The sequence below is a fragment of the Protopterus annectens genome, chromosome 15.part0 (assembly GCF_019279795.1).
Source record: "Protopterus annectens isolate FY-2018-M chromosome 15.part0, PAN1.0, whole genome shotgun sequence".
Lineage (NCBI taxonomy): Eukaryota > Metazoa > Chordata > Ceratodontiformes > Protopteridae > Protopterus > Protopterus annectens.
Window position 1 is genome coordinate 404,076,813 of NC_056749.1, and position 12,452 is coordinate 404,089,264.

The window sequence follows — 12,452 nt, forward strand, 5'->3', positions numbered from 1 at the left end:
TACGACAGGTAATCTATATCTGGAGCTGTTGTTTCAATGGCAGCAGCTCAATTTGAGTCTAAGTTTCAGTTACATGCAGTTGTTGAATGACTTTTTTGGCCCTGAGGAAGAGCGCTTGAGACAACATGTTATTAAACGACAAGAGACAATTTTGTCGCAATATCCGAGCAGCAAGACTGAGTCAGAGTTAGATAGGTTATTGGACAATATTTCTATTTATGAAAAAAGGTTGACTGAGCAAAAAAAGAATAAGATATCTAGGGATGTAAAGGATTTCCAATTGGGCCACGTTTTTACTTGGCCTAGAGGTAGTGATAGCGCTACCGTGACTAATAATGCAACTGTGAATAACAGTGTGAAACAGACTATCAATGTTTCTATGAATGTTTTAAATAATGGTTTTAATGTGAATAGTGATGATAAAGTTTTAAGTAATGAGAATGTTGAAATGGTTGCCAATGAAGGAAATGGGTCAGTTTTGGAAACTTCTACTTCCACAGTGAGACTTGGAATTAACAACTTGTCCAATAGTGATGAGATCGTGTTAGATAATGTGCGTTCCACGTCTTCTTCGCAGTGTATTAGAAATGAGGAAGGGGTGGTTAGGAGGAAAATTCCCTCCAATCATGGTTTTCAAGTAGTGTCACAGAATCAGGGTGATAATATGCATGTTCCTTTCCCCATCGAACATTCACAACAGACCAAGAGACAGAGGTCGTTCAGCAAGGGATGGCAAAAATGGAAAGGATCAGGGAGCAACCACATTGGTCCGACTCTGAAGAAAATGTGGGAGCGAGTGGATCATCGCTCATGATTAATTTATTGAACAGGGTTCTGAGTGGTCTTGAATCACAAGTCCTGAATAAGGGACTCACTTTTATACCCACTGCATCAAGTGACCTAGTGGATTCAGTATTAGATGTTAAGTTATTTGCACGTAATACACAGTTGAGGTTAGATTTTGGTGGAAATGTTGATCAGGGAGGCCACAGGATTTTTCATCCACTAAGCACTTATGTTCCTGCCTTACATCCCTTAGAAGATACCTTTTCTCAGTTGGTTGAACAGGACCTGCATCATTTGAATAGAACTGTTAAATAAAAAAATAAATGCAATAATCTTTCTTTTTTACAAAGGAGAGCCTTAGCTGATTTGACTAATGATTCCTCTATCGTTATCAAACCAGCCAATAAAGGTGGTCCCATTGTATTATTAGATTGTTTTACTTATATAGACTATATGAAGGTTATGTTTCAAGAGGATAATTACTATACTCAGAGTGATATGGTTCAAGTAACAAATAAGATCTTTAAGGTTTATGACATGTTGGACGATCTATTGAAAAGTCATGATATTAAATTTGAGCTTTTTAGATTTTTAAGGGTTAATAACCCCTTGATACCTATGATACAGGGATTGCCTAAAGTCCACAAGTCTTTATCCAGACCCCCACTGCGACCTGTTGTCGCAGGGCGGGGCTGGGTTACAGAACCGTTTTCCCTTTATTTGGAGTATTTTTTAAGACCTGTGGTCGATGACAATACTGTCATTTTAAGAGACACTAAGCATTTCCTGTTGGATCTATATGATTATATGAGAGATGTGGGTGCTGAAGAACCATTTATTTTGGTTACTCTAGACGTCAAAAGTCTTTTTACGGTGATACCCAATGATATTGCTGTGATCAAAACCCATAGTTATTTGTCCAGGCACTCCAATTTGGACAGCAAGCATATTGATTTATTGACCTTATTTTTGGAGACTGTTTTATATAACAATATTTTCATGTTTGATGGCAACATGTATATTCAGAATGATGGCATGGCTATGGGCATGTCATGTGCCAATAGCTACGCCAACATAGTGATGGCCAACTGGGGGGAGGAAATGTTATTTCCTTTGGATATTTTTAAGCGGTCAGTCGGCTTTTACAGATGATTTGTCAATGACCTCTTTCTGATTTGGAGAGGGGATGAATCTGACCTAATGGATTTTGTCACCGTTATTAATTCCTTAACGGGGTTTCTTAGTTTTACTGTTAGTTCATCAAGATATAACATTTCTTTTTTAGGTGTCCATGTTGAGAGACTTGGCAATGGCCTACTTAACACAGCTATACATAGGAAGGCATGCCACCGCAATACCCTATTACATCGCAGTAGTATGCATCCAAATTTTGTCTTTGGTAATGTGGTTAAAGGCCAGATTATGAGGGCTTCAAGACTCAATCCAATTGAAGAGGGATATCAACAGGAATTAACTAATTTGAAAGAAAAACGTATGAACCGTCATTATAATAGTAATGAAATAGATCGTGCCATGACTGAGGTTGACTCGCTAAGATTGTCAAGGGCAAAACCGTATTTTTCAGATAGAGATACAGTGCTGGACATTATGTCCCAGAATAAATGGAGTGGCACCTTGAGGATGCCTATATTTTTTACATCAGATACTCCTAACATTAGGAATAGTATAGAGAAACATTGGGATATACTTCTTTTAGATGAACATATAAGCGGGATTGTTGGCCCTAAACCTAGCTTCTTTTTTAAAAATAAGAGGAATTTGAAGCAGATTCTGTGCCAGAGACCCCTTGGTCCCACTAACACTGGCTTTTTAGATGCACAAGTTAACACTAAACCATGTAATTCTTGTGGTCAATTTGGATTCATTGCTACAAGGGATGTTTTTTTACACCCTAACACTAAAGAAAAATTTACATTTCATACTTTTACTAATTGTCAGAGTGAGAATTTAGTGTATCTTGCTAGATGTGTCTCTTGTAAGGCGTTCTATGTAGGAATGACTAATAGGAAACTACGTGAGCATGTAAGGGAGCACGTATATCACATACGTGTGGGCTCTGAGTCTAATGCTTTAGCCAAACATAACAGAATATCTGGCCCTGCACATATATTCAATTTCTCTGTTATACAGCCCATTAAAATTAATCCACGAGGTGGTGACATTGGGACATATATGGAGGAATGTGAGTTGAAATGGATCATCAGACTCAGGGCTGACAAGGTGCCTGGGCTTAATGATAAGGTACCGCTCAAACCAGTTCTCCGAAGTAGAAGGTTGGCCATTAAGGCAAGACACTCTGATACTGGCCATGATGGTTTGTAGTTAGTTTTTATAAGAATGTATTATTGCAATTTCATATATGTATATACTTTTAGGTATATGTATTTTTATTATATATATACCCCATTATATATAACCTTTTATTATATTTGTTTCATATGATTCATGGTTTGTTTTTAATATGGTATGTACAGGTTTTAACTTGTGAATAGTTCGTAAATTAGGTTCTATGTGACATCAGGAATGTTTTATCCAATGGATATCTTTGAGAAACTATTTAATTTGTTAGTTTGGATGACTGTTTATTGTCTGATGAAGCCTGGATGGTGAAAGCGCTAACTATTAAAACTTGGACTGTTTGCAGTAGTCCGCGTCTGTATCGTTTTTGATCCATTTGATAGTTTTATATTGTTGGATTATATTCCATAATATACATTTGGAACTGCGTGCTGTGTTTAACTTCTGTGGATGGTATTTACTTTTTTGACTGTTTGCAACTTTATTAACTGTTCTTATTAAATACTTTGCTGCTCTCCGTTGGTGCCAGTCGTTTTGTTGAAGTTTGCTGACTTTTGTACTACAGCGCCTTCATTCTGGAAAGGTTTTTGTTGTGGTCTGTTCAAGAAGAAACAAATGTCATTCCCCTATCATTTCTTGTAAGGGTGACTATTGCATTTATTTATTTAACATTTGTATACTGGGAAAGTTTGACTGGGACAGAGCCCGTTTTCAGCAGATGCCTGGGGAGAACATCTAAACGCATGTCTTTGGAATGTGAGAGGAAACGAGAGCACCTGGAGGAAACCCACGCAAATGCAGGGAGGACATGCAGACTCCACACAAAAGGCACTCCAGCCAAGAACTGAACCGGAGAACCTCTTGCTGTGAGGCAACAATGCTAACTGCTGCACCACTGCAGTATTTTATAGTTGGACCCAACATACAAAATTATAAAATGCTGGAGATGCTAGCTATACTTTTATACATATTTAGGCAAGACTGCTAATTCACTATTACTATTATTTACTTATATACTTATTACTTACTGTATAATGAACTGCTGGCCAAGACCACCCAACTTCTTTTTAAATATTTTGATTGTTTTTAATGGTTGAGATCACAATATTCATACGATCATAGGAAGTTACTAGGCTATTGGCCCTGAGGCCCTTATAAGCCTAGCCAAGAGTTTAACCCCATGTTTAGACAAGTCAGCACCCAAAGCCCCTGTGAAGCAGGGACACAGGTGGAATCCCAGGAGTGCATTTTCTGTTTCCCAACCAGTTATCCAAGTTGTATTCCTTTATTAATAAACTCAGATATCTAACAAGATTTACATATTGGCTATTACAGTATTGCACGTTATACAGTATGTATGTTCTATCTCAGCTCAATCATCATTAATGTAGAACTAATATTACTATACTATTTGCAATTATTTACAATATGCATAAAGTTTATAAATAACCCTCCAAAAGTCTGGTTTCTTAATTCATAAAGTATTTGCATCATATTTATCTATTAATATTGGCAATTTTGACCAGAATTTATAATTTGCTGATGACTCAGTTCTTAATTTCATAGTATGTAGTTCTTTATCATAAATGCTAGTGGCCACATGTAACAAATCTATAAAAGGTAGAACTGTGCCACTCAGCTTTTCCATTCAACTAACTGATTCAGTAGAAAAGAAGGCATGAATAAAGAATGTCTATTTGTTGAAGATAAATTTAACCAGCTTTATAATTTTGCTATGGAAATTCTGTGGCTTTTCAAGATTAAAAAAAAAATCCAAAATTGTTGTGCATCTCTGTTGTTTCAGCCATTCTTGAGAATGGAAAAGTTTCTGTTTTATTAAAATGGATTGCAAGAGAGAATATGAGGCAAAGTGAGTTAATTTTCTGATTAACTGTGTACAGTGTTCAGATCAGCTTACTTACTTCATCAATTTTTAAGTGTAGTAAGTTCTAATTAGTATAATTATTTTGACAAATATTTTAATTAGCCATTAGCACATCAGTAGCATTTCTGGGTAATTTTCAGCGTTTACAAGTCTCTGAGTCATGCATGCTTGCACATTTGCATTTACTTATAAGGTGAGAGTCTTATTTCTCTGAAAGCTTCTGTAGAGTGCCTGTTTTACTTATAGGACATCACCTATATAACAATCTCAGTATTCAAAGATCAAACCAACTATGAAGTAAACACTAAGTATTGCGAGAAACCTTACTGGCTCCTTTACACTATTTTAATAGCACTAGAGCAAGTGATAGCTCACAAGCAGTATCACAGTACTGACACAAAGACATGTAAAGTTTTTGCACTTACACATACTGAAGAATTTGCATATTTGCAAATCCACACATACTGCACAGATCCAAATCAGTTTCGTGGAATAAAGAGCCAGACGAGAAACGCAGCTCTTCTTTTCCCTGTTTCGAGTCTAATATAATGAATATTGTGCATAACTCATTAGAGTCAATATATGCAAACAGGAATTAATAAGAACAAGAGAGTCTCCTTGCAAATAGGCTTCATCACAAACCAGAGAAAAGTAAAATACTTTATCTATTACATAACGTGGAAAAATAATGAACATTGTTTAACTGTTAACTGGGTAAGCCCACTGAACATCACAAGTATCCCTTTTTAAGAGAGACAGTTAAGTGACGCGTTCAGGTTCATCTAGCAGGCAAATTAAGGCTGAGGGAATCAAACTCTGGGCTACTGGAAGTAGATTAAATCAGGTGACTAACAGCTAACTGCCTTATTCCTCTGCAGCAATTGCCAGACAACCAAAAGGTGGACTCCCTTCCAAGTGAGATGAGCATAAGCTAATGTATAAAGTGGATGATTCTTGGTACTGCTAATACTTAGAGTTAAAAGACACCCTGATCTACTTTAAGTGCAGCTTCTCACAGGATTTAGAAAGACAAACTGCAGACCCAAGCAAATAAATGCATCATAACAGAAATAGCACTTTAAAATTTTGAGTATCTGTTCACCCTGTGCAAGAGGGATGTAATGTTCAGTACTATCTCTTCCCTGCTGTAATAAATTTCTTTCTAAAATGTGAATCAACTGCATTGTGTCCTCCTTTTTTTCTTCTATTTTGGTAGCATTATGCATAGAAGCACACGTCTGGGAAACCACTCCCACACAAGTCAATGCTTAGGGACCACTAAAAAACAGTAAGCAGTGAAATACAGCAGAAGGAGGTAAGTCATACACAGGCAGAACTTCACATGAGGAGAAGTCACCATAAACTGGCAAAGATATTCAAATAAAACAGAAAGGGCACAGAGTTCAGCCAAATCAAGTGGAGACCCCAAACAAACCTGAACCAAGTAAGAAGATAAATGTTAAGATATTTCCAACAAAGAACAAAATAATGGTAAAACAAAGGAATCACAAATGATTGCAGAGATCAAAGAAATGACAATGGTGAATTAGTACAAGACAAAACAAAACGCCAGTGAAAGGAAATAATGAGGACAGAAAGCATTACCTAAGAAAGTGTTAAAATATGTAAGATATGAATACATAAACACTGATCACGGAAAATATGTGTATATCCATCCATCCATCCATTGGGCGGGTGGCCTAATGGTTAAGGTGTTTGCCTTACAAACACAAGGTGCAGGGTTTGAGTCTCACAAGGGATAAATGGCTAGGCTTAAAATGGCTCGCAAGGGCAGTTAGCTTAGTACTAACCTATGAACCTATGAACCACAACCCTTTTCCCATGTTTACATAAATATATATCTATATACACACAGACACAAACAAACATATTTATCTATCTGTAAGTATAAGAATCACAGATTAAAAAAATAAGTAGAAATCACATTTGGTCTAAAATTAAACCAAATACTTTAATTCTAATACAAATTAACTAAACAAATGCCCAAATTACACAAGAGCAACAGAGGAAACCACAAGTATTTTTGCTCCCTCCCCCAACATAACCTCCATACACCTTCCAAATTTACATATACCAATTCCATGGCTGCCCACCAACTTGGAGAAAGGAAAAAAGGTCCCAAAAGTATGGAATCACTGTTGGCACATACTTTGAAATCTAACCAGCAGTGTTTTCCTATATACCACAATGATCACAGTTTCATGCACCGATACTATTTACTGAATATAATCCTTACAAGCTAATAAGAATATCCCTAATTTTGTGAAGCACTGGCAAAAAAACTTCAGGAAAAATAATAGACATCTTGCAAAAATCAGGTAACTAAACCATTTCTCAAAATTCAACCTAAAATACAGACAGTATGCACATACAACTAAATTCACTGTACCAAATGTGATTTCTATTTTAGTACCATTATATATAAAGCCCATATACAAAGCTATAAAAATAAAACTACTTCTGAAAGTAAAAATTAATGATAGACTATTAAAAAGAATAAGATATGTATGGAATGAACTAAAGCTATTCTTCTTAGATATCAAAAAATAGTAAACAAATTGACAGCTCGGTGGCTAGAACAAGCTATCTTGACTAACATAAAAAGTTAATTCACAAAAGGCAAGAATTTTTTTAATACAATGAATAGCACTGATTTGGAATCTTTTACAAATGTTGTGTATAATAACACAACATAGGGGAAATGGCTTTTTCTGGCTGACATCATGCTTTAGAGTATAAACCAGAAATATAACCAGAATTCAAAAGTTATTAGATGATCATTTAAAAGAATAATTATCCATCTAAAGGCAGGAAATACACTGACGTCTCCACAAGAAATATTTTTGATTTGGCTTTCCATAATATAGCAGCATGGCATGGTTAACCACTATCAAAAATGGTCTATGTCTATATGTTGTTAGTGACCACAATAAAATGAAGCAAACCTCAGCTTAATGTAATATACCAAAATATTTAAGAAATACAACAACAGTATTGTACAATAGTTAAATTAGATACAAAAGGCAAAACCCCAAAATTAGCAGAATCATAAATAAAATGCAGTTTGGTCACAGAGATTTTAACACAATCTGGAGAGATGTCATGGGAGCATTAAATAATGGGTTCAAAATATTCCAAATAGCAAATGACAGAACAAAGATAAAGACAGGTCAAAATGACTGAAAATTTAATTAAATGTAAAAACAAAATGTACAAATTCTGTGTAAACAACAGTACTAATGATGGCTGTCATATTTAAAACTGGGGAAAGAAACAAGAAAGATATAATTAAAGTTATTTAATGACTTAATAAACAGAGCATGTATTTATGTGTATTAAAACAATATAAAATCAGATAAAGAAGTGCAAACACTTTGAATCAAGGAAGGAAAAAGCAAACCATTACACCTACTTTCTTGTGACTGATTCAAGACACATCAAGATGATATTATGAAAGACACAAAGGTAGCAGAAATAGATACTGTGAAATTAACAACAGAATACTTACAGACATTGTCTATATAAAATATTAAAAATGAAGATGTCCCCAGTTCTGGAGAACATAAAACATAAAGACACTGTAAAAATGATGAATGTCACCATGCATTCCATTCAAGGTTATATTTAATGCAGTACTGCAGTAATCATATGTTCCAGAAAAAAACAATTATGCAAAAAGAGTTCTTCTATACAAAGGGACCGCCAGTAAGACCATTATGTATAACTACTACCCAATAAGTTTAAAAAGGTCATTATGAAAGTTATATGACTGCAAAATATTTGGAATGAACTAAACAGAGACCGTTGATAAACAGTTTGCATACAACAGAATCATTCATCTGGATTAGCAATTTATAGCTTCACTAGAGAGGGAACACAAATAAAGAGAATTTTTGCAAGCTCTCCTCAGCCTGAAGAATATAAACATCTGTGCAGTTAATGAGACTTGGTTTCCACTCACAGAGAGCACCCCAGTAGTACAAGGCTATTACATCATCCACACATCTAGTTTACCTACTGCACAGGTGGGGTCTAAAGCTAAAGGAGTTACAATTTACATCCAACACAAACACACTTATAGGCTACTCAAACATTATGACACAGTTGAGCTTCTTCACATCCAACTTACCATAAGTAAAGTCCCATACTATTTCCTTGCAAGCTATACACCCCCTTCATGACCTAGGAAACCTATACCACATACTTGAACAAAATGGATACACTCCCCATTCAAGCCAACACAATATTCATGGGCGACTTTAACTGCCTGAACATTAATTGGGAATCATACATTACCTCAAACATACAGGTCTAGCAATTCCTGGCATACACAGAAGAGCGAGTCTGTGTGCCCACAGGTGCAGAAGTATCCCGCGACAAAGGGGAATGATGCACTCCCCCAAGTCTAATATTCTCATTGGTCAGGTCGCACCAGAAAGCCATCAAAATTTAAATAAATATTAAGCCTTGGACCACAGCTAACCCCAGAACATTTAAAAAACATTCCAGAGCTAAGTATCTCCTACTAAACAACAGTCTAGCTAAATTCCCAGCCCCCAAACCATTGAGAAGACAGCTGCCTATATGGAATTGTTCACATAATTCCTCTACAATCTTGTAAATAACTGCATAGAGATATTTGTACCCACTCAAAACAAACACAAGACAAGCTCTAAAAACAACCCACCCTGGTGGAATCCCAGTATAAATAGGTTGTACAAAAAAAAGAAAGAAAATCATGTCCAAAAACAGGAAGGGCATTGCCCAGCTTAGAAAAATCCATCATCAATCTGAAAAAGAAACTCAGGAGACTAATGGTCCACCAAAGCCAAATTTTAGATAAAAAAATAGCCTCACAAGCTAAGAACAGCCATAAATTTTTCTTCAGTTATACCTGCAACCTTAAAGGCAAAATCCAAAAATGTGCCAAACTAATGATGCATGGAACCATCTATATGTTGCCAGAGGATATAGCAAATCTGCTGGCAGATACACCTAGCTCCAGTTTTACCACCTATCACCCCCATTCATGCCCCAGGAGATACCCACACCATTTCTCCACCAACTATCACTAGGGGGTAGGTCCCTACTGCACTCTCTAAGGCTAAGAACAATGCTTCAATTGGCCCTGATAATATCCCAGGATGCCTCCTGAAGAGCATGAAATATGACCTGTCAGGCCCAGTAAAATCTCTGTTTAAACATAGCCTCCAGACAGGCTTCATGCAAATATACTAGAAAACTGCAATGGTTATCCTTCTACACAAAAGGGGGCTTTTCATGTACCTTGGAACTACAGACACATAAGTCTGACTAGTCGCATACACAAGATCATGGAAAGAATTATCATGGATCTGATAAATAGTGACACAGGAAACCTACAGATACTGGACCCTACCTAGTTCAGTTTTTTCAAAGGCAGAGCATGCTTACTTAACCTGGTGAATGTCTTTGACCAGGTCACTAAAGCTATGGATGAAGACAAAATAGTGCACAGTCCCTACATTGTCCTGGCCAAGGTGTTTGACAATACCACTCTCAGACATTGTAGATTAACTTACAAAATTAAACATAAACCCATATGTTTGCAGATGGATAATAAGCTGGTTCACTGATAGAACACAAGAAGTTAAGTTATTGGAATTCACCTCAACAAAGAGGTCATTCACTAGCAAAGCCCCACAGGGATTGTTGCTGTAGCCTCTCCTTTTTGGCATCAACTTCTCTGAAATCAAGGCAAATGTCAAAGGCCTCTGCCTGATCAAGTCTGCAGAGGACTGCAAACTAGGCATGGTTACTGAATTCCCTAAAGATACAGATACCCTTCAGGACGGCCTGATGCAGAACTCTGATGGCAATTTTCTTAATGCCTCTACATTACTGAATTAAATGTTGTCTATAGCTTGATTACTTAAATTAAAGGCTAATTATAGATAAATATAGGGAACATTATATGCTTAATCTTAATAAGAGGATTAATTTATTATGAATATGCATTGTTTTAAGTTTTTAATTGAACATGTGACTTGAAGCTGATTATTTAAGCTTGCTTGCTTGCATGCATGTTCCGCACGCTTTCTGATGAAGTCCCACAATATTTGGGGATGAAAGCACTTAAGTACACATTTTAAATAGTTGGATCCTCCAGACTTTTTTAGTTCATTACAAATAATATAACTAGATTAGAATCTTTAACCACATAGTTAAATAAAAAATTACCTAAGTGGTTAGAAGGGCAATGCAACATGTAGAATGTAGAAGTGAATGATGTGTTTAATGGGAACAAAGATATAAATAATAAGTAATGCAGTTAAGATAAGATGTTTTAAAAAGAAAAAAAGCTGTAACATATAATGAAGTTTAACTTGTTTTTGTTGTTTTTCATTTCTACCAGATAAGGTGGATTTTACTAGAGTTCACTGGTTGGATTTCTTTTTAACAAGCATAATCACAACTGTAAATGTATTTTATTTACATTCCCATATACAAATAAATACTGTGTAGAGTATTACACAGATTATTATTATATAGACAGAACCAAGAGGGAATGGAAATAAAATTGGAAGAGGACAAAAGAGGGTAGAAATAGGAATGTTGCAATGCAAGAAGTATTTGCAGCAATCCTGTTTTTTGTTTCCCTCTTCTGTCCTCTTCCATATTTTTGTTTCCAGTCTCTCCTGGTTTTGCCTATATAGTAACTATTAGTTAAGAAAATGTAAATAAAATATATTTAGCATATATATTCTTTATATGTTCTTAGTGGTAAAGCCCTGTGCAAAATTTTAATGGAATTTTGGTAATGTCGTAGAATGTGTATAAGGTTTCTGAAAAGTTGAAGAGGGCAAATGTGATTATTCTTTACCAAGTCATGAGAAAGACAATGGCTAGAATAATCAGTCTTTTAATATGACCTCATTTGTAGAAAAGCGAGTGTAATCCCTGCTGAAAGAAAATCAGTAGGGCACTTCACCCAAAGCAAAATGGATTCACAACTGAAATTCTACATCAGTTGAATCTAATATTTTTAGTAACCAGGATAGATTGCTCAAAAACTTGCTGAGAAGCCATTTTCTTGGACATTATCAAGGAATTTGAAAGTAGTATGCAAAAGATTACTAAACAGGTTACTTAAAAGGGCTTAGATAGATCTATGTAGTATATTGTATAAAACATTATGTTTACAATAGGGGAGACAGGATATAAATAAATGGAGCTTATAAAGATAACTTCATGGGGTCAGATTCCATAAAGCCTACACTATGTGTACACTAAGTATACACTAAGAGTACACCATATGTATTCAAGAACATTCTTATCACATTTTTGTGCTTTCTAGTCACTCAGAAAGATTACAATAAGTGTACACATAGTCTATTCTTAGTGGTAGCCTTTATGAATCCCTGTCAGTATTTAAAGCTGCAAGAATATCAGTAGGAAAACT